Below are 25,623 nucleotides of genomic sequence, written 5' to 3'. Positions count from 1 at the left end.
TAATGTAATGACATTGTAGGTTTTTAATTCATTCTTATGATTTGAAAAATGAATAAACAAAAAAATAGGCTAAATTAACTAGTGGAATTAAAACGCACAAATGAACTATCCCAATAAAATGCCCTCATGTTTCAACTAAAGCGAATGATTAATGTGAGTTTATGACTGAGATCGGCTTAAAGAGTGAAACCAACCTGTTTGTTCTTCAGTTTCTTCATGTTTCACACTGAGTGTTTCTTCAATCTTCATGTCTGCACTCTCCTCTTTAATAAACTCCATCTTTATAATAGTGTCACATGGATCTCAGTCACTTCACCAGGAGTTCTGTATGTTTGAACTGTTTAAGATAAGAATAATTAACAGAAAGAAAAATAAAACCACTCTAAATCTCTGGGTGTGTCTGTTCGAGTCTGTCAGAGTAAGAGTTAATGGACTTAAATCACCTGATGAGACTAAAAACACTCAAAACTGAAAATACAAATTAATAAAAGAACTCAAATTATACAAACTCTATATTTAGTCATATTTTGTATTATTACATTTTCTATAGACAACATGTATTACATTACACAGATAAACAGCAGCAGTTAATTAGTTATATTATTCATTTCACATGTTTGTTTGTTTACATTTGGTTCAATTGACTCGGACTTTTGAGCGAAATGAGACGAACCTTTTCTATTACTCCACATTTTCTGTTACTGTGAATACACTTTACTAACAAAAACAACGTTTAATCTTGTTATTATATACACACAATCACAGTTGTCTATAAAGTGTCTCAATGTAAACACTGTAAATGACTACAAACACAAACCTTTCTTCAGTCGAATCACATCAGATGCCGGAGCACGGCGCAGTTTTTTGACGCCACACCCCCACACCAAAATAAAAGTCCTGCACGTTAAAACTAATAGAAGTCTTCATACAGAAAAACATTCATATTGTTGATTTGTGGGATGAATCAGAGAATCAGAGATTTTCCATGCCGTTTTTCAAGAGCTTCTGGGCTTATATCTTAATGTAAGCAAGTGTGAACTGCTCTCAGTTCAATAATCTACAAAGCACTGATATTCTCAGTCAAGAATAAAGTTAAAATTTGAATAAAAGGATTGTAAAGAACTTTTGAACATGTTAAATTTAAAATTTTAAAGTTTTAGATCAAAATTAAATGTTTGATTGCAGAGTGATCTAACTAATAGAAATATCCATTTATTCAATCTTAATTTCTCCACAGAATATCAAGGCAATTAAATAAAATCAAATTTATTTGGTATTTAATATAATTAATTTTGTCAAGTTAACAAGTTCCCTATTAAGCTCTAAGATTTCCATTGATTAAGGTTGGACATTGATTTACAAACATAATTTTACTCCCCACAATAACAGGTACATACTGAAAAGTAACAAAGGACTGAGTAGAAATGAACATATGGTCTGTCTTTGATCTTATTAATAACGAGCAGTTTTGTTTAAAATATTTTTAGCTGTATAAAGGAATATGATTCACTAGATTAAAGTCATAGCCTGGTTTCTTCAGTTGTTACTCCTCATCTACACTTATTAAGAGTGAATGTTGTTAAAGGATTAGTTCACTTTTAAATAAACTTTTCCTGATAATTTACTCAACCCATGTCATTCAAGATGTCCATGTCTTTCTTTCCTCATTTGATGAAAACATTCTTGTATTTTTCTCCATATAGTGGACTTCAATGGCCTCCCAATGTTTGAAGGTCAGAATTACAGTTTCAGTGCAGCTTTAAAGGGCTTTAAATGATACCAGACGAAACTGATGATTTTATTTAGATCAAAACCAAGATTGGATTTTGTGGTCTAATCTGATTTCAAAATCCTTTTTCCCTTTTGACCAACCCATTTTCAAGATTTGATCCAATCCAATCAGATTACTTTTGTATAACTGGCACATGAAAATCTTGCGGCACTGGTTTGGTTCCGATTAGGCCAAAAACATAGATCTAGTTTGCAAAAGTAGGTTTCTAAAAAAAAACTTTGCTTGAGCGAGATGAAATCTGAGGACAAAAGATGGACAAAATTTGTCCCTTAAGAATTCCAACGATAAGCAGTGTGAGTAATACCAGCCCTCAAAGTTTCAGGTCTCTAAAGGCATGAACACACCAAGCCGACGCCGACGAACTAGTGGCGGCAAAAGCAGACTGGGGGGTTGGCTCATGTCGGCAGCGTCTGTGTCCAAAGTTGTCCTGACACACCAAACCAACATTCGACGGCCAAGTAGCATGTCCGTTCTGTGTCTGCGTAAGATGAAATGCCTGTCCGAACCAGCAGGTGGCAGTAGCTGAACAGCCAATCAGAATGATCAGATGGCCCGAAGGACCAACTTCAGCTGACGGTGCAGAACACATTGAGAAAACTTAGTCGGTTGACGAACAAAAACGGCCTAATGGCCGAACGTCGGCTTGGTGGGAACCAAATGGCCCAGACATATGGCCCACAGAAACTGATGGTGTGAATGACAAAGAAACAGCAATGTTCAGAGTAGATTGCAGGGTAGATCGATGTCCTGTGGGAGGTCCTTAAGGCCTGTATACACCGGATATCGAATATCACATACGTTTATCGCCAGCATTTTTCAAGACGTTTTTTGTTCATACCCAATCGATTTTTACTGGCGATGCACAGAGTGAACATGCAAATTCACTCCCTGACAGTATGTGGCGCTTAACGGTAGTGCAAATAAACATATTTATGATACTAATAAAGTTAAAGAAGATAAAAATGCAGATATAAAATGGCATATATACAGTGGGTACGGAAAGTATTCAGACCCTTACATTTTTCACTCATTGTTATATTGCAGCCATTTGCTAAAATCATTTAAGTTGATTTTTTTTCCTCATTAATGTACACACAGCACCCCATATTGACAGAAAAACACAGAATTGTTGACATTTTTACAGATTTGTTAAAAAAGAAAAACTAAAATAACAAATGGTATTCAGACCCTTTGCTGTGACACTCATATATTTAACTCAGGTGCTGTCCATTTCTTCTGATCATCCTTGAGATGGTTCTACACCTTAATTTGAGTCCAGCTGTGTTTGATTATACTGATTGGACTTGATTAGGAAAGCCACACATCTGTCTATATAAGACCTTACAGCTCACAGTGCATGTCAGAGCAAATGAGAATCATGAGGTCAAAGGAACTGCCTGAAGAGCTCAGAGACAGAATTGTGGCAAGGCACAGATCTGGCCAAGGTTACAAAAAAATGTCTGCTGCACTTAAGGTTCCTAAGAGCACAGTGGCCTCCATAATCCTTAAATGGAAGACGTTTGGGACGACCAGAACCCTTCCTAGAGCTGGCCGTCTGGCCAAACTGGGCTTTCAGGGGAGAAGAGCCTTGGTGAGAGAGGTAAAGAAGAATCCAAAGATCACTGTGGCTGAGCTCCAGAGATGCAGTCGGGAGATGGGAAAAAGTTGTAGAAAGTCAACCGCCTTCCACCAGTCGGGGCTTTATGGAAGAGTGGCCCGACGGAAGCCTCTCCTCAGTGCAAGACACATGAAAGCTCGCCTGAAGGACTCCAAGATGGTGAGAAATAAGATTCTCTGGTCTGATGAGACCAAGATATAACATTTATATCAAGAACTGGCAGAGGATACTACAATAAGATTCTCTGGTCTGATGAGACCAAGATATAACATTTATATCAAGAACTGGCAGAGGATTATGGAGGCCACTGTGCTCTTAGGGTCCTCTGCCAGTTCTTGATATAAATGTTATATCTTGGTCTCATCAGACCAGAGAATCTTATTGTAGTGTGCATCTCAATCAGTTCCCTAGTTCAGTAGTCAGGGCACTGATCAGGGAGTCGGCCACATTCATTTACATGATATACTCATACACAACCTAGAAAGCTTGGGAGCTGATTGAGATGCAGGGATAGTCTGTAGGGGTCTTCCTCATCTACTTACTTCCTCTTCGTCGTCAAGAGGTGCGTTCCATTTGACCATAAGTGGACTGCAAAGTGTACTTTATAGGGTATTTCGCTACCTTAAGTAACATTCTTTTCCGAAAGGGAGCGAACATGTTCAGTTCGAACTTCGAAGGGCACTGTGAATGGCATAGGGAATAAGGGAACATCGATACATCACTTCACAGGAAGTAGAGAAGTAAAATTACCCAACTGTCATTGTGCACCACGTCACCAGTCAGAACTACGATGGAGCAGAGCCGTTGAAAGACTTTTTAAACAGCTCTCTGATTGAGGAATTTATGTATGTGTTTTGAGTATTCATACATTTTGTTATTCTTATAAGAACAAAAGTAAAGGGTTATGGCGATGGGTGTTATATTTGCATATTTTATTGTATGAATAGGCATGACAAAGTAAAAGTGTTGAAAAGCAACTGAGGCTCTGCCATTTTTTTTTTTTACGTTACCTCATGAGTGTTTACTATGTGGCTGCACGTGGAAAAGAAAGTACACAAGATGAGACCCAGACCATGGATTAAGAATACATTTATACAGTTAACCAAATGAGAATTTATTTTCACATGGTATGACAATTCTAAAGTAAATAATATCTATTTTTTTATATTGTAACGGTGACCGCCCCGATTTAACTTAAAGCATTAAAGTTTCAATTGTTCGGGCGCCACTTCTGTAACGGTGACCGCCCCGATTTAACTTAAAGCATTAAAGTTTCAATTGTTCGGGCGCCAGACAAGTCAAAACTTGTCAAGAAAAAAATAATAATAATTTTAGTTTCCCGGTACAGCTCATAAACCACCGATACAAAAAAAAAAAAAAACGCCATTCAAAATGGCTTAAATGACAGTCACTGAATGAAGGCTTTCAGATCAAGATAAATGTTATTTAAAGGGGGGGGGGGAAAGAAAAAAACAAGACAGTTACTCAATTCATTTTTCAACAGAATTTGTATATTTCTTTTGTCAGTAACAACCAAAATACCAAAAAACATTCTGTGATTCACATTGCATAATTCACAATCGATTTTTCTTTCCTTTTAACCAGTTTTCACAGAAAATTACTAAATTTCAAACAACCACAATATAAAACAAAAAAAACAAAAACAAAAACAGACCAGCGATCATCTCGTTCAGTGTCTTTGTAGTGAGGAAGCGAGCGTGTTTGCGTGCGTGTGTGTGTGTGTGTTGCTATGGTTGCTGGCTGCGTAACGGCCACACTACTGCACGGAGAGCCCTGGAAGTAGTTTGGGGATTTCAATGCGAATACCTGGGCAGGCGAGACAAACTTGGGTTACGATGCACCCGGCAGATGAACCATTCCGGAGATCAATTCCGCCGTCACTCTGCGATCGCGTCCGGTTGCCAAGGAACAGGTTAGGCGATTTCCCGTGAGGTTAGAAGATGTCGGAGTCAACCCATGCGAATACCTGTAGTAGGCGAGTCAAACTGGGAGGTAGCTGGAGGTATGTTGCACCAGGAAGGCAAACAGTGCAGAGCTCAGTTCCTGACGTCACTTTAGGATTGCACCCGGTCAGCGCACAGAAAATCCAGCAACAACAATGGCAGGCCTTCGGTTCAGGTAGCATGTGTCCCACTTCAATAACCAACACGTTTCTTTCTCTCTCTTTTTTTTTTCTTTTTACCTGTCTTCCTTCCGTTTCCCCTTCCTTTTATACCATTTCCTCTTTACTTCCTGATTGATCATTTCCGCCCATTTTGGAAAAGTAATTTGTATGCATTTTTTTTCCTGTTTTCTTTTCAGTTCGCCACAATATCATAATCTAGATGATATAAGTGTTCTACTGTTTGTAGCCCTTTTGTCTTCATGTATAAAGTTCTGTCCCGGATATTTTGAAGAACAACACGCTGACATTGCTGCTGAAGAACTGTGCAACACTACTACCTTCAATAAATTTTTCTCCCTACAAGAACTCTCGTCAAGCTTACTTATTTTATGTATTAGAGAAATCTAATACATTCGTCGAAGAAGAGTGTGTAAAGAGCTATTCAAAAATAAAACGAGTAAACTCAGAAGCATGCCTTCTCCATCGTTTTTGATTCCTGTTCTCTTGGTGTATCTTCTGAACTATGTTGCAATGGTGGATGCACTATTATTCTTCTCTGATCCTGCCCAGGGAATGTCCGTTTGATGACACGATGTCTGTTAAAAGTATAGAAACCGTGTACTGTGCATATGTCAAACTTGGTTATCCGCGCGCATCCGTGGTTTAGTATACTTTGAAAGATGTGCGGACGCGACTGCGCGTGAGATGCATCCGGGCGTGGAAAGTGAAGTACAGGTGCTGGTCATATAATTACAATATCATCAAGAAGTTCATTTTTTTATTGTAAATTATTTTTAAAAATGAAACTTTCATATATTCTAGATTCCCAACATGTAAAGTAAAACATTTCAAAAGTTTTTTTTTTTTTTTTTTTTAATTTTGATGATTAGTGCGTACAGCTCATGAAAGTCCAAAATCCAGTATCTCAAAATATTAGAATATTTCCTAAGATCAATCAAAAAATGGATTTGCAAAACAGAAAAGTTCAAGTTCTTTAAAGTATGTTCATTTGTGCACTCAATACTTGGTCGGCAGCACATATTACAGCACATATTAAATGACTTGCTCCTAGCACAAATTACAGCATCAGTGAAGTGTGGCATGGAAGTGATAAGCCTGTGGCACTGCTGAGGCACTATTGAGCCTTCAGATCATCTGTATATTGTTGGATCGACTGTTTCTCATCTTTCTCTTGAAAATATCCCATAGATTCAGGTCAGACATGTTGGCTTGGAAGTGGTTTTTGCACTGTGGGCAGGTGCTAAAGTCCTGCTGGAAAAGGAAATCAGCATCTCCATAAAGCTTGTCAGCAGATGGAAGCATAAAGTGCTCCAAAATCTCCTGGAAGATGGCTGCATTGACTTTGCACTTGATAAAACACAATAGACCAACACCAGCAGACGTCACGGCCCCCCCAAATCATTACGGACTTCAGAAACTTCACACTAGACTTCAAGCAGCTTGGATTCTGTGCCTCTCCAGTCGTCCTTCAGACTCTGGGACCATGATTTCAACATGAAATGCAAAATTTACTTTTATCTGAAAAGAGGACCTTCAACCACTGTTCACTGTCCAGTTTTATTTTCCTCCTTAACCCAGGTAAGATGCTTCTGATGTTGTTTCTGTTTCAGAAGTGGCTTGGTAGTCCTTTTCCTGAAGATGTCTGAGTGTGGTGACTCTTGATGCGCTGACTCCGGCTTCATTCTACTCATTGTGAAGCTCTCCTAAGTGTCTGAATCGGCTTTACTTGACAGTATTCTCAAGCTTGTGGTCATCCCTGTTGCTTGTACCTTTGCCTACCCAATTTCTTCCTTCCAGTCAACTTTGCATTTAATATGCTTTGATATATCACTCTGTAAACAGCCACCCCATTCTGTAATGGCCTTCTGTGACTTACTCTCTTTGTGGAGGGTGTCAATGATTGTCTCCTGGACCATTGGTAAGTCAGCAGTCTTCCCCATTAGTGTGGTTTCAAAGAACAAGAGATACCCGGAATTTATACTGTACGGATGGTCAGGTAATGAAACTCAAATGTAAATATTCTAATATTTTGAGATACTGGATTTTGGACTTTCATTAGCTGTACACTCTAATCAACAAATAAAAAAAAATTAAAAAAAACTTTTGAAATGTTATACTTTACATGTAGGGAATTTACAATATATGAAAATTTCATTTTTTTAATAATTTATAATAAAAAAAATGAACTTTTTCACGATATGACCAGCACCTGTATACCCGGGGCATAAGGCTTCTCTCTAGTGTGAATTCTCATGTGCATGTGAAGGGTTCCTGATTGGTTGAAACATTTTCCACATTGTTGGCAGGTGAAAGGCTTCTCTCCAGTGTGAATTCTCATGTGGCCTTTAAACTGACCTTTGTGACTGAAACTCTTTCCACACTGAGGGCATGTGTAGGGTTTCTCTCCAGTGTGAATTTTCATGTGGTCTTTAAGGTTTCCTTTTATACTGAAACTTTTTCCACACTGTTGGCAGGTGAAAGGCTTCTCTCCAGTGTGAATTCTTATGTGGACATTAAGTTGTCCTTTTCGCTTGAAACTTTTTCCACACTGAGGGCATGTGTAGGGTTTCTCTCCTGTGTGAATTTTCATGTGGTCTTTAAGGGTTCCTTTTAGTTTAAAACTTTTTCCACACTGAGGGCAGGTAAAAGGCTTCTCTTCAGTGTGAATTCTCATGTGGTCTGTAAGGTGTCCTTTTTGTTTGAAACTTTTTCCACACTGTTGGCAGCTGAAATGCTTCTCTCCAGAATGAACACTCATATGGCAATTAAGACTTCTTTTTAGGTTAAAAACTTTCCCACACTTTTGGCAGGCATATGACTTCTCTCCAGTGTGAATTCCCATGTGCCTTTTCAAGTTTCCTTTTCGAGTGAAACTTATTCCACACAGTTGGCAGGAATAACGGCTCTCTCCAGTGTGAACGTTCATGTGAACCTTAAGGGTTCCTTTTCGGTTGAAACTCTTTCCACACTGAGGGCAGGTAAAAGGCTTCTCTTCAGTGTGAATTTTCATGTGGTAATTAAGACTTCCTTTTCGGGTGAAACTTTTTCCACAATGTTGGCAGCTGAAATGCTTCTCTCCAGTATGAAAGCTCATGTGGCAATTAAGACTTCTTTTAAGTTTAAAAACTTTCCCACACCGTTGGCAGGTGTAAGACTTCTCTCTAGTGTGAATTCCCATGTGCCTTTTCAAGTTTCCTTTTCGAGTGAAACTTATTCCACACTGTTGGCAGGAATAACGGCTCTCTCCAGTGTGAATGTTCATGTGGACTTTAAGGGTTCCTTTTCGGTTGAAACTCTTTCCACACTGTTGGCAGGTATAAGGCTTCTCTCCGGTGTGAACTCCCAGGTGGACTTTAAGGTGTTTATGCTGACTGAAACTCTTTCCACACTGTTTACAGATGAAATTACTTCTAGTCTCTCTTTTTTGTGAGGAAGTATTTTCAGTCTGTGAGCAATTAAAAGATTTTTCTTTAGATATGAAATCATGCTGTTTCTCATACAGATCTTTCTCTTTCATGTCATTCAGATCTTGACTCTCCTCTTTCAGCGGCATCAGGTCTAAGGCAAAAAAAAAAGACAAATAAAAAAAGTTACATTAATGAGAGAGAGATTGCAGGTTGTGTGAATTAGTCATACCATCTCTCTATTAACCCTGTAAAACCCAAATATAATAAAAAATGAGCATTTTTTAGGAGGCCTCTGATGTAGAAATTAAATAATTTGTCAAATTTTTTTACTTTTAATAAGTTTTTAGGGAAATATTGTATTATTGCAACATTGGGCCTAGTTGGGAGCAGAATTTCTGTATTTGTACTCTTTGTCTGAACAGATACAGAGTATTTAAGCATTCATTTGCAGGGTTGATTGCTTACTTAGCCCCATAACAGTATATATCATGAGTTATAATCACACAACAATCATATTTTTTATGAATAAGCATTTATTAATAACATTTTTGAAAAAAAAAAAAAAAATCACTGTGTTTTGCAGTGATAGTCCCTAAGACAGTTCTTGTAATCTGAGAAGCACAGGCGAACACTGCACTTTCTACAGTGTGTTTATGTATCCATTATTGCAGTGTCTGCAGCGTCCTCTCTTCATCTTTACTGGGAAATGTGCAATCATGTCTTTTTGTGTACATCCAGTGGGGGGTGGTCCGATGACATCTTGGCATTCGGAAATGGAAAAAGTAAAAAAATAAGTTAATAATACATATGGGTCTTATATTGTAGTAGATAAACTGAAGGAATAGACTGGGTAGTCCATGTATCGAGGGTAGAGATCTAAGTATTATCCATCGAAGTGTTATAATTTCAATGAAAATGCTAATCAAAATTCCACTACTACATCCAAACAATACTGTCTGGCTGGCCTATTATCTCTCTACTTATCATACTAAAAGAACACATGCATCCCCCCAGAGCACTTACAGGTTCATGTTCAAGACCATTCACACCTGTCCCTGAAGAATGCAAAAGGCAACCCCCCAAAATCATTCAAAGCTCCTAATGCTATAAACTGCTACTAAGGCAACACTCATAAAATTTTTTAAAAAAAACTCAGGATCTTTTAGAAGTTAAAAAAAAAACTACAAAGATACAGAGAGTTTCAGCTACTGCTCTAGATGACAGAGTTTCACATAATGCAATTTATTCCTGTGTTTAATTATGGTCTAAACTAAACTGAGTACAAATTTAACAGAAAAGCACATTTAGAACTTGGTTAAAATGAATCATCTAATCCGTCCATCCGTCACACACAAACAAGCTGCTGCGCGGAGACACGCGTCTGATGCCTGTCATGGGCAAACTCACGACTATGACAAGAAAAAACAAAATGCGTGAGGATTCAGTCTGTTTTAGGGTCTCGTCTTCCTGTTTTTGGTTCGTTTACATGTCTTTGGTCTGTGTTGCGTTCATATATCATTCGAACCGCACCAGAGTTCGTTTGGAAACGGACCGAGACCCATCTTTTCAGCGGTCTCGGACCGCTTGTTTGGTGCGCACCAGGGTTCTGATGGCAGCGTTCACATATGTTCAAATGAACCGCACTAACCGAGCAATCGCACTAGGGTTCGTTTTAATCAAACCAAGCATGACAAATGTGAACGCACCCTAAATCAAATTTGATTAATGTTTTCCAAAATAACTAAATATCTATGTGTTCTAGACATTGTAATAAACACAAAAAAATGTAAGGAATTTTACTTACTTGAATCTTGATAAATCCCGTCATGTAAAAAAAGGAGATGAGCTCAACGCGAAGTTTGCAGGTAGAGTAACTTAATGGCCAGATGACTGGACCTATAAACACTTCTTATATCTAATAGCATTGTGAGGACAAATAATAGAACCCATTAATTATGTAAATGTGGTCTTGAGAGAAAAAAAAAAACATTTGCAAGCCTTTTTTTAAATTGTTGAAAGTGATGTAATTCTGCAACAGTGGGCTTTACAGGGTTAATTGTGAAGCTGTGGGTTGCAAGTAGTTACTTCAAAAGTAGAAAAATATACTAAAGATAAAGATACTTTACTGATAAATCATAGGCCAGTAGCTCAATATAATGATACACATGCATTGGTCTAACATTGCTTGAATGTCCAAATTGGCAAGCCTTAAAACACATACAGTTGAAAAAGTTTAGTGAAGACGCAAGTGAAATTTATCCCACCTTGGGGCTCGCCTCACACACTGTGTGTGTTGTCTGAGTGTTTGCCTCCTTGTTGCTTCCATGCTGCTGACTGGACGGAGCGGAGTCATGCGACTACACACGCGGTAGTACACGTGCTTGGCTCTCAAATGGGACTTTCTGATCACCTCTTCATTGAACTAAACTGTGTAATGCCTCTTCTCTGCCTCAGGGTGAAAACCACCATAACCTACCGTAACCTCAACTCTATCAATCCATTAACGTTTTCTGAATCTGTACAAACAAACCTGTCCAATAATACTGTACAGACTAGTGCCCCTGAAATATTTGCCAAATATAATGCCTCCATTTACAATGCCCTTGACATACACGCTTCTCTTAAATGTAGACTTGTACCCTCGACACATACATCTCCCTGGTTTTTTCGCAAACTGAAAACTACTGGTTGCCGCCTTGAACACCTTTACAGGAAAAGCGGTTTGAATATGCATCTTATTGCCTTCAAGGAACACATACAGTCAAACAAATCTGCTCTAAACACTGCACGCTCCCGCTACTACTCTACCCTCATTACTAATGCATACCATAGCAGCAAAAACACATCAGCAAGATGAGACTGTGACCAAGGAATCTGTGACCGAAAGGAATTTTAGAGAGTTGCACTCTCACTTCACTTTCAAACAGACAAATACAGTTGAGAAATTGATAAACGTATCTAAGTGTCCCATCTAGATTTTCCTTTTTTATTGTTTTTGCCTATGAATTAATTCACACTCTTTTGAAATAATGTTTTAGAATTGCTTACTGTAGTTAAAGATCACACGTATAACATGTTTATGTTTCATGTTGATCTGCAATTTTAAAACACACAACTGCAAATCCTCTTATGAGACAAACACCATCATTAAGTTTGCAGACAACAATTGTTGTAGGCAGAATAACCAAAAACAACGAATCAGCCAACAGAGCAGAGGTCAAGAACTAAGAGAGCTGGAGCTGAAATAACAATTTGATCCTCAATGCAACAAAGATGATGGAGAAGATCCTGGACTTCAGAGGGCTGAAACCCTCTGCCCATTGCCCCATAGACATCAATGGTGAGAGAGTGAAGGTGGTGCAGAGTTTCAAATACCTGGGAGTTCATATTACCCAGGATGTGACGTGGACTGCCAACACCTCAAAGATGGTTAAAAAAGGTAATCTATAACTACCTCTTGAGGTTATTGAAGAAAGCTCCACTTCCACAACAAATGCTGGTGAACTTCTACAGGTCAGTTATTGAATCTGTCATCACCTACTGTATTGCAGCATGATACTGTAGAAAATATGAATACGAAACGATCGGTTTGTGAGAGAAACCGAAAAGTATTTATATCATTTTTTACCTCTAATACACCACTATGTCCAACTCCGTTCAGCTTCCTGTTAGTGAGGTCAAAAACGCGTTCTGAAGACGGAAGTGATGTCTCGCCCATATACTTCAATGAGCGCGAGACATCACTTCCGTTGTCAGAGCGTGATCTGACCTCACTCACCGGAAGCTGAACGGAGTTGGACATAGTGGTGTATTAGAGGTAAAAAATGATATAAATACTGTTCGGTTTCTCACACAAACCGATCGTTTCGTGTCTTAGGACATTAATGTGTCGTCACGAGCCGCAGGGTTTCATTTGGATTTGTCTAAGCAAGGTTTATTCACTCTTATAGAAGAAGTTCCCATCTACTGCAATTATTTGAATGACAGAGGGCAGCGGTTGCAGTTAAAAATCATCATTTGTGATCGACTGAAGAAAAAATGTCACCTACATCTTGGATGCACTGGGGGTAAGCAGATAAACATCAAATTTTCATTTTTGGGTGAACTATCCCTTTAAATCTAGACTTAAGACCCCTCTTTATTCCTTAGCCTTTCCTGATTATTAAATTATGGATTAGTAATTGTTTTCTTTGTTAATTTTATTTCATTTTATATTTTATTGTATTTTATGATTGTTTTTGTATAGCACTTTGGTCAGTGTAAGCTGAATTTAAATGTGCTCTATAAATAAAATTTACTTACCAAATTTACTAATGAATTCATCTCATAATGGTTGGAGGATGGCGCTAAACGCACATGATCATTGTCTTAAAAGTGCTTGGACACCAGAATTAAAGATACTAAAATTAATACAATACATAAAAAAAGCATACAATAATGTACACTTATCAATGCGTTTATTATTTATGTGAGTTTTTTATTATTTTTATGTATGGTTAGATTTGATTTTCCGTAGTTAACCATGTTCATTAAACTATTTATTGCAATAATATAAGCTACAATCCATAAGCCAAAACAAAGCTGACACTGAGGTATGTATAATTACAAAATCACTATTAAAGCTGCAAGCAGTGATGAAAGGGCCCTCGCACCCGGGCTAACCGCCACCCGTTGGCATTAGGAAAACAGTGAACAGTGGGTGACATGGATGCTAGCGAGTAAATACAGGAGAAATATAACCAAGTCATTTCAAAGTGCCACACTTCCTGCTGCCAACAAGTGGCGCTTTGACCGTAACCGAATATCTTCAGGTCAGGACTCTAATAAAACTTGTGAAGTTTGGGGCAGATCCAACATCGTATGCCTGAATTACAACAACTTCCTGTTTCATGGCAAAACATCGAAATTTGGCAGGCCGCTATGGCCACACCCTTCAGTGAAAACTCTAGATCTTCGCAATTTAACGTCTCAAAGGCCTTTAGATTAGACCAGGGGTACTCAACAGGCGGCCCGCGGGCCGCATCCGGCCCGTCAGCATTAAATTTGTGGCCCGCGTCATGCTACATATAAATGTATTTTTATTATAATTTGCGTCCAAAAATAGCGTGAATATTACTTCGTTTTTTTTTTTACACGTACACTACTAGGGTAGGCGTGCAGTGCGCGTGACGCTGTAATCATCAGCAGAGAACGCATATAGTGTACACGCGCAGCACAGTTTTTCTAACCGCAAAGAACAATAATAAACTGAAGGCACTTTGCACGCGCGCATTCAATAGTTTTTGCACTAATTTAGTTTGTCCACAAGGTGTCAGCACTGAAACGGGCTGTTGTTTCAGTCTGAAAAGATACGGATAAGACAGAACAAGAGTAACAGCAAACACAATAGCCGACCGAGAGCGCTCGTTTGAGGGGATTAAAAGATACCAGCAACTCTAATTTTAAACAAGTACAAAGACATTTTATTGTAACTATTTAAGCGAAAGACTAGACAAGCATGAATCTCTCTAGTGCGCATGTGTCGAGCACTTGTGTTCGTGAACGCCATCAAAGGCTCGAGACTGTGCGCGCAAGTAAAAACCGAAGTAACCTTATTTTTCCATGATGAAATGCAGTTGACATTCCCAAAAACTTTGCAGTGTGTAAGTTGCCGAGCATCATGAAAAACAAACCTTTTATTCTTAATGTCAATGTGTTATAAAAAGAAAGCAAGCAGCGCTCCCATTACAGATCTGTCATCACATCATTGAGCTCACGGAGAATATCTTATTTATCATGTTTACAACGTTGGTTATAGTTTGATAATTCATGAGATTGTGATTGAACATTAAAAAAAAAAAGAAAAAAAAAAGATTTTTGGATTCTGACCAGGGGCGGAGCCAGACATTGTAAACATTCGGGGCTTAGCCCAAATCTATATTTGTCTAAAGACAATTTAATTTTCCATTAACCGCTTGTTGGATGTATCTCCTGTAGGGGGGTCCGGGGGGGCATGAAAATTTTGTACATTTTAAGGTTAAATGCATCAATCTGGTGCACTCTGGAAACTCAAAATTAAGAGCTTCAACCCATGAACAGTGTGCAAATTCAACAAAGAAACAGCATTAACTTGTACCTGGACATTAAAAAGGGTTCAAACATCTTTTTTTAAAATACTTTTGTACTCATTTCTTTTTAAAAGATAAATCCTTGAGCTTTTATTTTGATCACCAGATCACCAGCTGATCGCGTGCGCAAATGTGCTCACTTCTCTTTAAAACACGCAGCACAGACAGACTGTATATATACTTAATCGCTATCTTTTGCTGTTTTATAAAGGCACAAAGCCATATCACAGTTTCGATTTTAGCTCGTTGGCAAACGCAGTATGTTTTAAATTTTCAGTTCATTATGAAACGGTGGCGGCAGTAGAGGGTCATTAATGGGAAACACTGAATGAATGTATAGCTGATAAATGTGCTAAAGTTGTCATATCGGTTGTTATATAACAAAAACCTTTCCACCGGACCGAACGAGAGTCTCGAAGCCTGCCGCTGCTCTGAGTGAGTGACAGGAGGCGTGGCTTACAACTGCGGTGTGCGTGAACTCGCTGTCGGAGAGGAGAGAGAGAAAGCGCTGCCGGTGTATGGTCGGATAGCCCATAGGCTACCGACAGCAAAGAAATGTATTCTATAGGCTAGATTATTTTTAAGGTCTATTTTTACAGGCTGTATGCAGTATATGCAAAGCCAATGAAATAAAGCAACTTATGATTTCGGGGGTTTACATAGGCTATTGTCCAGTTTCATATTTGCTCAGTGACAGTCATTACATTCGGGGCTTGACTCAAAACATTCGGGGCTGAAGCCCCGGCAAAATCGGCTGGCGCCGCCCCTGATTCTGACCAAATTAAAAGGTAGGTAATAATAATACAAATAATAAAACGTTTATTCTCTGAGTATAAATAGGTGCTATAAAAAGTGTTTAAAAGGTGCAATGGAGTATAAAAAGACTATAAAAAAGTGCAATGTTTTCGTGTTATGGACAAACTCTCATCAGCCAGTGAACAACAGCCAGACCTTAAATTTCTTGTGAAAACAATGCAGACATTTCAAATGAATAAGGATTTCTTTTCATCAGTTCTTGTTTTTCTTTATGCATTTGTACATTAAGAATACAGCAAGACAGGCTATTAATCATTTTTTTTAAATGCCATTTATCATGTTAAGTGACACTTTAAAAAGGACACCATACTATTAAGGCTTAGCTAGATAATAAACTGCACTTTTAATAAATAAACAGTAAAACTACAAATATTGTCTTAAGTAGGCCTAAATAAATGTCTTACGATCCAAGTTATAATTTGTGGCCCTTCGCGTTTCATTTGGTTAAAATGCGGCCCTCTTGGCCTCTGAACTTGAGTACCCCTGGATTAGACTGACCAAATATGATGTTGATCTGATTAAAGCTCTAGGAGGAGTTCGTTAAAGTGCAACGTCTGGAAATGGCAAAAACTGCAAAAATTTTGCAAAGAAAATTCAAAATATCTGACTTCCTGTTGGTTTTCAGATTTCACTCCAAGAGACTTTTTTGTAGGTATTGGGCTGTTAGATGTGTGTACTAAATTTCATACCTGTACTTGAAACGTAGTGTCAGGGGCACTTCGTTGAAATTTTTTAGGTGGCACTATCTATCCATTTTGCCACACTTAATTCTGAAACCCATATCAGACATAAATTTTCACCACTTCTGACGCATCTGCAAAGTTTCATGAGTTTGAGTATGTTTCGGCCCTCAAAAAAGTGATTCACAAAATGTCCACCTGTGTGTTCAGGTTTGACTGTAGTAAAATTGACACTGACAATTAACATTTCAAACAAAAAACCTTGACAAATAGTAGTCTTTGAGAATGCCAAAGTATAAATCCAAATCCACAACTCAATAAAAACAAGTTGTTGTCTAAAAACACTAAATCGTTTAAAAGCCACTTTATATAGAACTAGATTCCTATATACATTACAACATGGCATTACAAAAGTTCTTTTTACTCCCACCAGATGGCACTAATCTATCTTCAGTTACATTCAGTTACACTGGGAGTTACATTTTAAAGCTTTGGTCATTTTTGACCACGAGGATGTCAAGTGTGACTCCTAACGAAGAGGACCAGAGGTTTTAAAGGGTTAGTTCAGCCAAAAATGAAAATTATGTCGTTAATGACTCGCCCTCATGTCGTTCCAAACCCTTAAGACCTCCTTTCATCTTCAGAACACAGTTTAAGATATTTTAGATTTAGTCCGAGAGCTTTCTGTCCCTCCATTGAAAATGTATGTACGGTAGACTGTCCATGTGCAGAAAGGTAATAAAAACATCATCAAAGTAGTCCATGTGACATTTGGTCCATTTTGGTCCAAAAATAACAAAAACTACGACTTTATTCAGCGTTGTATTCTCTTCCGGGTCTGTTGTTCATCCGGGTTCACGACTTCGCAGTGACGCTGTTGATGTAAGATGCTGCTGATGTGTTATCTGGTGCGCCAGAGCTTCGTTTACAGTCTGAGGTAGACGCACGCTGTATTCAAGCTATTCTACATTGTTTGTATTTTGGTATTGCTATATTTTTTAAAATTGTGCGTAAGTGTGCATGTCCCGGATGTCCTAATCGCCAAAAACAACGACGTAAAAGTGCATTACCAACGCCGACAGATGAAAGGATTCAATGGAATCAGTTCAATGGAATCAATTCAATGGAATCAATTCAATGGAAAGGATTCCGGAAGAGAAGACAATGCTGAATAAAGTTGTAGTTTTTGTTATTTTCGGACCAAAATGTATTTTCGATGCTTCAAAAACTTCTAACTAACCCACTGATGTCACATGGACTACTTTGATGTTGTTTTTATTACCTTTCTGGACATGGACAGTCTACAGTACAAACACTTGCAATGGAGGGACAGAAAGCTCTCAGACTAAATCTAAAATATCTTAAACTGTGTTCTGAAGATGAACAAAGGTCTTACGGGTTTGGAACGACATGAGGGTGAGTCATTAATGACATCATTTTAATTTTTGGGTGAACTAACCCTTTAAACACAGATAGCAACATGTGCTGTATGTATGGAGACTGTATTTACATTTAGCCTCAAAATATGATTATGCCAAAGTGCACCCATTGTTGTATTCAAGTGTGCATGCATGTATCCATAAGCTTAGTTATGACTTTAGTTGTGTGAGTTGTACCCCCTAAACCTTTATATGTGAGTGTAAGACTGTATCTCCGTCTTTATGTCTTTTCACACTGTCATGTTTGGTCTTAAATGAACCCTCTTCAGGATGCTTTAAATAACTATGTATGTTCTGTTACGATACCATACATCAGTCTATTTTTAAGATCTTTTGGAGTAAAAGTTATCAATTCTGAAACCATCATAAATTATGCAAATTCAGCCTCAAGACAAGACAAATAGAACTTTTCCCTCCTCAAAATCCACACTGATCATTGGCTGTTCAATAGGGCTGGGTAAAAAAAAACATCGATCTCCTGGACGTCTCGGCAACTGCGCTCCGATCACTCTCCTCTTCGGGATGACCACCTTTGGCGAAACAAAGTTTCAAGTCCTCAGTTCAAAACTTCCCGCGGAGACGGAAGAAGCCAACAAACTGCAGCCACGGACGCGCTGAATCTTCACACATATCTTTTTGAAACTCAGCACGCAAACTCATGCAGGTTCTGCTTCTCTCTATCTTAGATGCGATAAGTTACACGACCTAACCAAGTGAGACTGATTCTTTGCTGGCTTTTAAGGGACTGTCTGTGAGTTTTGCCATTTGTCTTCTCTCTTTTCCTGTCTTTACTTTCGCTTCTGTATGTTTATTCTTTGGTATATTTAGCCTTTGGTATATTGTATAGCCTATGTATTCGTAGTTTCATATATTAAATCCATTATATTCATGCTCGATTGTTTCAGTTACTTCTACGAAAATCAAGTTACTTCTACGTTTCGATTTTGCAAACTGCTTTACACTTTAATGCTAGAATAGGAAATTATTTCTCATGGCCAGAGAAATAATCTCCTTTTATAATAGTCGATAAGGAAAACTGATGGGTTTCACCCATAATTTGAACTAATTAATTTGTTAGACGGTTCACGGGGACTTTAAACTTGCCAATCACAATCTACTTAAAATGGGAGAACGTTTTAGGCTATTAATTCATTCTTGAAAAACAAATGAAAAAATAGGCTAAAAGTTAGCCACAAATTAACTACAGTGGAATTAAAATACAGGGACAAACTATCCCAATAAAACGCCCTCATGTTTCAACTAAAGCGAATGATTAATGTGCGAGTTTATGACTGAGTTCAGCTTTAAGAGAGTGAAACTAACCTGTTAGTGTCTCGGTTTCTTCTTGTTTCAGACTGAATGTTTCTTCAATCTTTATGTCTGCACTCTCCTCTTTAATAAACTCCATCTTTATAATGGTGTGTCACCTGGATCTCAGCCACTTCACCAGGAGTTTTTCTGAAACAAAAAAAAAAAAAAGAAAGAAAAATAAATCCACACTAAATCTCTGGGTGTGTCTCAATTATATCTAGTTCAGTAGTTCAGCGCACTGGAAAGAGAGTCAGAGTTAATGGACTTTTATTACCTGATTAGACTAAAAACACTCAAAACTAAAATTATAAATTCATAAAAGAACAAAAATTATACAAACTCTATATTTAGTTATATTTTGTATTATTAGATTTTCTATAGACTACATTTATCAGATTACACAGATAAACATCAGCAGTTAATTAGTTATATTATTCATTTCACGTGTTTGTTTGTTTACATTTGGTTCAATTGACTCGGACTTTTGAGCGAAATGAGACGAACCTTTTCTATTACTCCACATTTTCTGTTACTGTGAATGCGCTTTACTAACAAAAACAACGTTTAATCTTGTTATTATATACACACAATCACAGTTGTCTATAAAGTGTCTCAATGTAAACACTTTAAATAAGTACAAACACAAACCTTTCTTCAGTCGAATCACATCAGATGCCGCAGGAGCACGGCGCAGTTTTTTGACGCCACACCCCACACCAAAATAAAAGTCCTGTCTGCACGTTAAAACCTATGGTTAAAACTAATAGAAGTCTTCATACAGAAAAACATTCATATTGTTGATTTGTGGGATGAATCAGAGATTTTCCATGCCGTTTTTCAAGAGCTTCTGGCTTATATCTAAATGTAAGCAAGTGTGAACTGCTCTCAGTTCAATAATCTACAAAGCACTGATATTCTCAGTCAAGAATAAAGTTAAAATTCTTGGTCTTCACATTACAAAGGATTGTAAAGAACTTTTGAATACGTTAAACTTAAAATTGTACAGTTTTAGATCAAAATTAAATGTGTGATTGCAGAGAGATCTAACTAATAGAAATATCCATTTATTCAATCTCAATTTCTCCACAGAATATCAGGGCAATTAAATAAAATCAAATTTATTTGGTATTTAATATAATTAATTTTGTCTGTCTGAATGGAGTACTTAAATTAAAATGGCTGAAAAGTAATTATAATATAAACAAGTTCCCTATTAAGCTCTAAGATTTCTATTGATTAAGGTTGGACATTGATTTACAAACATAATTTTACTCCCCACAATAACAGGTACATACTGAAAAGTAACAAAGGACTGAATAGAAATGAACATATGGTCTGTCTTTGATCTTATTAATAATGAGCAGTTTTGTTTAAAATATTTTTAGCTGTATAAAGGAATATGATTCACTAGATTAAAGTCATAGCCCGGTTACTTCAGTTGTTACTCCTCATCTACACTTATTAAGAGTGAAGGTTGTTAAAGGATTAGTTCAGTTTTAAATAAACTTTTCCTGATCATTTAATATAATTTATAATTTACAAGCGGATAGGGCGGGGAATGTTTTGGTTTTGTTTTCATTTGTTTAGCACTGCTCATTTTCTTTTTCTCTGTGGCTTTTCAATTTATTATTTTTCTTTTCTTAGTATATAATTGGAAATAAGGATTTTGGTTGGTGTTTTCATGTGTGTAAATTTATTTTTCGAACCACATTTTGTCATGTCTGATGTCCTTTTGTCATTCTCAAAATTTTATTTATGTACATTTTTTTTAAAATGTACATCTTCCTCATACCTCTATTCAGACTCCTGCAGCCAGTTGTTCAAGAAGTTTAATGTTTTGCTATCCAGTACCAGATAATCCATCTTAGTTTTGTCTTGGTTTTTATCAAAGCAAATTGGATTGGATCCCCCTGATCCAGATAAACAATTTTTCTGATTACCAAATCTGGATTACTAGTGCTCTACGGAGCCCCTGAAAAAGAATATGAGGATATGGAGGAAAAACATTTCAATGCTTTTTGCATTCTTTAGCGTTCACTCATACAGAACTTTTGACTGGTTCATCTCTTATGATTGTGCCAGTGTAGTTTACAAACAGTGGTAAAAACACTTTGGATGTAATCAAATGTAATATTTTTTGGTTTGATATTTACAGTTGTATGGGGATCATTTAATGGCACCAAAATCTTTTTTTTGTTTACTTTACAGGTTACCAAAAGGCTGATGTCTAATTTATTACTTCAACAGTTAAACAAATCAAGAACAAATTAAAAAATGTTTATGAAAATTAAATATATATTTACCAGTTTGTAAGTTTTAATACATTTTTGTTACTGATATCCAGCCTTCTGATAGGATCAGTATAATCCAGATTTTTTTGGATAAAAGGTATCCCAATCTTACCAAAAAGTTTTGAACACCACAAACTGATGATTTTATTTAGATCAAAACCAAGATTGGATTTTGTGATCTAATCTGATTTCAAAATCCTTTTGACCAACCCATTTTCAAGATTTGATCCAATCCAATCAGATTACTTTTGTATAACTGGCATTGAAAATCTTGCGGCACTGGTTTGGTTCCGATTAGGCCAAAAACATAGGACTAGTTTGCAAAAGTAGGTTTCTAAAAAAAAAAACTTTGCTTGAGTGAGATGAAATCTGAGGACAAAAGATGGACAAAATTTGTCGTCAAGGATTCAAACGATAAGCAGTGTGAGTAATACCAGCCCTCAAAGTTTCAGGTCTCTAAAGGCATGAACACACCAAGCCGACGCCGACAAACTAGTGGCGGCAAAAGCAGACTGCGGGGTTGGCTCATGTCAGCAGCATCTGTGTCCAAAGTTGTCCTGACACACACTAAACCAATGCTCGACGGCCAAGTAGCACGTCCGTTCTGTGTATGCATAAGATGAAATGCCTGTCCGAACCAGCAGGTGGCAGTATCTGAACAGCCAATCAGAATGATCAGATGGCCCGATGGAACAACAAGCTCCGACGCCTATGTAAAAAAGCTGACGAGGACCAGAACACACTGAGAAAACTTAGTCGGCTGACGAACAAGTTGGCTTGGTGTGTTCCTGCCTTAAAGCCCCGTTCGCCAGCGACTTTTTCGCTGCATGTCGCTAGTCTCTGTACTGTGAAGTCGCTTGTGGGTGTTCCTAGTGCTGTCACTTTAATATCATTGGTAGACTGCATGTCTGATCATAACTATAGAAAATGCAATCACAAATGATATTATAAAACTAAGAAATCATTCTAATTTGACTAGGAATTAGGTTTAAAATAATTAAAAGTAATGTTCTGCTGTTGTAGAGTGTTTTTGACTGCAGAGCTCAGTGCAATAAATCTAAAGCAGTGCTAAACTGCTCACAGCATCATATAATTAACAACACAAACTATCAATGTATGAATCAAACTCACACGACTGCCGCCAGATTCTTTTCCATGCATCAGTTTATTATATCCATGTATGTACAGTCAAATCATATAAAACAGTGAAATCGCACTGGAACTATGTCCTGTCTGTCTTGCCTACACTGTGACGTGAGCTCCAGAGAGACTATTCACTCCTGTTTGTTGTCGTTCGTGAAATTCGCTCCTGATTTGCATAAAGTTGAAATATCTCAACTTTTGTCGCGTCTCCCGTAGCTTGACACACCTACATTCTGTTGCCAACGGTCACTGTCGCTCTTGTCGCCGGAAGTCGCCAGCGCTCCATTGAAATGAATGGGATCCTGTCACTTTGTCACTGGCAGTGTGAACGGGGCTTAAGACTTAGAGTTCAGTCTGCCGATCACTTTTTGAGGAGAATGCTGATACACACTTGAACCCTTTAAGTCTGCGTGAACCGGAAGTTGCAAACGACTTTTCTCCATTGTTGTGACGTATTTCCAAGTGAAACGGAATATTGAATAGAGGGCAGAGTTTTACTTCAGCACTCCTCCATCTCTCGCTCATAGTAGACGAACGGTTGAAGGGGAGTGGTTTACGTGTTTTCAACCCAAGCCAACTCAAACTGACGTTATCAGAGAAGGAACACCATTAACTTTTCAGATTTTGATTAAAGATTACCGCGACAACCAATTTTTTTCTGTGTTTTAACTTGCACGGATTAATTGTTCACCACAAGACTAGTAATATGGACAAAAAGTAAATAGGGTCGATTTTGATTTCATGTGTACTTTAATCACTCTCTGCTCTAGACATCACAAACAACATTAATAGGGTTAAACATTTGCATGACTCTGTAAATCAGTATTTTTTTTTTTAAATAATACTGAACAAAATTAAAATGTTTTCCTCCAGAGTCAATACATGAGTGATTTTTTTTTTTTTAAATAGCTCTATTTTGTAAACTAGAAATGTAGTGTTGCATTTCAATAAGGTTTTCAATACACTTCAAGAAGAACAAACTCTGTAATGTCATTTAGAACAAAATCAGGCCAAAACGAAGTTCATTTGGACTTCGAAATAGCTTTCTAAAGTAAACTTTCCTGAAATGTTCTGGTGGGTAGTGAAAGATTGTGTATTTTCATTATCTTTAGCTAGATGCATTTACATTGTGACTGTGCCTCAGATGAAATCAACTCTGTCTGTGTTTGTAAAGGTGTGAACCAAATGGCCCAGACATATGGCCCACAGAAACTGATGGTGTGAATGACAAAGAAACAGCAATGCTTAGAGTAGACTGCAGGGTAGATCGATCTCCTGTGGGAGGTCCTAAAGGCCTGTACACACCGGGACGAATATCGTCAGCATTTTTCAAGACATTTTTTGTGTTCATACCCATTTTTACTGGCGATGCACAGAGTGAACGTGCAAATTCAATCCCTGACAGTATGTGGCACTTGTGCTTAACGGTAGTGTAAATAAACATATTTATGATATTAATAAAGTTAAAGAAGAAGATAAAAATGCAGATATAAAATGGCATATATATGACATATGAGAGATGGTAGTCAGAAACAGTACTGAAAATAAGTCACAATGACAGTAGTGCAAGTGAAAGGTAGTGCAAATAAACACATTTATGAAATAGACATTCTCAACTATATTTCTTAAATGTAAAAGAAAAAAACAAACAGTAAAAATACAGAAATATTTACACATTTATTGGTGTGGCCAAGAACTAGCAGAGCACCCATAGCGTGCGTCTCAATCAGCTCCCTAGTTCAGTAGTCAGGGCACTGATCAGGGAGTCGGCCACATTCATTTACACGGTATAATCATACACGACCTAGAAAACTAGGGAGCTGATTGAGATGCAGGGATAGTTTGTAGGGGTCTTCCTCATCTACTTACTTCCTCTTCGTTGTCAAGAGGTGCGTTCCATTTGACCGTAAGTGGACTGCGAAGTGGACTTCATAGGGTATTTCACCATCTTAAGCGAGATTCCATTCCGAGGGAGAGGAGGAGGAGGGAGGGTCTAGCTAGCGTCTGTTTTGTTTGACAACACTTCGAACGTCAACAGAAAGTTATTCCACCCAGGATCGCTTAGAGCACCTTTAATGTTACCTCATGAGTGTTTATTATGCGGCTGCACGTGGAAAAGAGTGCACAAGATCATGAGACCCAGACCATGGATTAAGAATACATTTACAGTTAACCACATGAGAATTTATTTTCACATGGCATGACAGTTACAGCTTCAAAACTGTTAAGAGTCTTTTTAAATTCTAAAGTAAATAATAATATCGATTTTTTTATTTTATATCATAATCTGCGCGACACCGTCATTGACTTTCTTTGATGACATTTCCAGGGCGTTCCAAATGAGCGATTATTGTCAGCGAAGTCCACTTCAACGGATATACCGTGCTCAGGGAATAGGGAGCAGTGAACACTGCCTAGGGACTCTGTCGAATGGAACGCAGCTTTGGTATCAACGTGTGCTGGGCAAGACCGTTTTGTGCTTGAGCATCACAAAGTCATGTTTTACTGTAACTTCAGCATCTCCAGACACTTGAACAAAAGCGCCACTCTCATTGGTCTGCCAGTTTTTAATGCGGCGTGTCAAACCAAAAAAACTAACCAAGGCGTTTTTTTAAATGAATTACGCTTTTACGCATTCTGTTTTTCGTGTCGTTGTGCACACTCACATTGGCGCCCTTTGTTTAGTCACGAGGTGTTAAATGTCGCAATAATTGCGCATGATATTCATCCTGATGTGTACGGGCCTTAACAGTGTTCTACTGTTTGTAGCCCTTTTGTCTTCATGTATAAAGTTCTGTCCCACAGAGAAATTTGGGTTAAGATATTTTGAAGGCCAACACGCTGACATTGCTGCTGAAGAACTGTGCTACACT

The 25,623-nt window shown here is 37.8% G+C and overlaps 1 pseudogene; it reads right to left on the bottom strand.

Annotated features, from left to right (window-relative positions):
- Positions 1–20,013, bottom strand: part of LOC137025330 (zinc finger protein 585A pseudogene) — a 31,647-nt pseudogene extending 11,634 nt beyond the window's left edge.
- Between the last annotated feature and the right edge of the window lie 5,610 nt (positions 20,014–25,623).

Source organism: Chanodichthys erythropterus, chromosome 8 (genome assembly GCF_024489055.1).
Source record: "Chanodichthys erythropterus isolate Z2021 chromosome 8, ASM2448905v1, whole genome shotgun sequence".
Taxonomy (NCBI): domain Eukaryota; kingdom Metazoa; phylum Chordata; class Actinopteri; order Cypriniformes; family Xenocyprididae; genus Chanodichthys; species Chanodichthys erythropterus.
Note: the sequence above shows the minus strand (reverse complement) of the source record. Positions and strands in the feature narration are given on the sequence as shown.